A 1,538-nucleotide genomic window follows, 5' to 3' on the forward strand; every position below is an offset into this window, starting at 1 on the left:
TGGGTGCTTATCTTTATTGATGAAAAAATACAGAAATGTTGAATCGTGAATTAGTATATGCAGTTGCTATGCAGTGAAAAGAAAAAAAAAGTGCACCTGAAATACACAACATAGACGTAATGTCGACTTACAGATGAATGCTCTGATTCAGGCTCTTGATTAACAGAAGGGTGCCACTACCAAGTCAGTGCCACAGAAAAAAAAAAAAAAAATGACGGCAGCTGGGATGAAATGAAAAGTGTCACCTGCTACGGAAGGGGTTAAAATGATCCCATTGTGAAATGCTTCCTGGTTTTCCCATGGTGATGAAAGGAGGGAAAAGGGAGAGGGGAAGGGTGTAGAAAAATCACGGTGAAGAAAGGATCCTTCTGCAACGCAAAGCGAGGCAAATGAATGGACAAGAGAGGAAAGGATTGGCGAATATAAAAATAGAAGAGAGGGAATGAAATGGAAGTAAAAAGCAAAAAAAAAAAAAAAAAAAAAAAGGAAAGAGGAGAGGGGAAGGAAATAAAATAAAGTGAAGAGTAGGAAATAAAATGGGAGTGTAGAGGAGAGGAAAGGGAAGGAGAAAAGGGAAGGGAAGGAAAGGTGAGGAAAGAGAAGAGAAGAAAAGAAAAAAAACAAGGGAAGGGAAGAAAGGGTGGGAGAGGGAAGGAGGATGGAGAAGGGAAACGAAGGGAAAAGAAGAGTAGGGAAGAGAGAGTCGGGGAGGGAAGAAAAAGTAAGGTAAGGGAGAAAAGGAAAGGAAACATCAAGGAGAGGAACATAAACGAAAAAAGGGAAGGCAAAAAGAGAAACGAGAAGAAAAGAAAAAAGAAAAAAGGAAAACTCAAGAGAAGAAAGAAGAGAGGAGAAGAGATAAGAGAAGACAAAGCGATTTAAAGAAAAGGAAAATGAGCAAAAGGGACAGGAAACGAAAGGAAAACAGAGAAAAAAAAAGGTAGACATTTAAAGGAAAAGCAATAAAGGTAAGAGAGAAAATGGATGGATTGGAAAGGAAGGAAAAAAAAGGGAAGGCAAAGGAAAAAACGAAAAGAAAAAAGTAAATGAAAGAGAAGATAAATAAAGGAAAACAACAGTAAGATAATATAATAGATAAACAAGTAAATAAACAAATCAATCAATTAACAATTGAACAGAAATGAATAAATAAATGAATACATAAGTGACTAAACAAGTAGATAAATGGATAAATGAATAAATAAGTTAATAGACAGATGGAAAGGTATTTGGATAATGAATAGAATAATAGACAAATGAAGACTAAAAATAGAAATGTGAAATAATTAAAGAAATGAACAAATAAAGGGAATATATAGAAAGGCAATAATGCACAGTAGGTCAAAGAAAAGAGACGAATAAAGGAAAGGAGATGACGGGAAAGGAGGGGAAAGGGAATAAGAGGAAGAAAGGAAGGGAAATAAAATGAGAGGAAAGAGAGGAATGAAAAAGGAAAGTATAGGAAGAAGAAAGAAATAACAAATTAGGAAAACGGGAAAGGAAAGATAAGGAATCATTATGGAATACTCTCACGGTAA

This window comes from Oratosquilla oratoria, chromosome 8 (genome assembly GCF_046742065.1).
Source record: "Oratosquilla oratoria isolate Oo_2021 chromosome 8, ASM4674206v1, whole genome shotgun sequence".
Taxonomy (NCBI): domain Eukaryota; kingdom Metazoa; phylum Arthropoda; class Malacostraca; order Stomatopoda; family Squillidae; genus Oratosquilla; species Oratosquilla oratoria.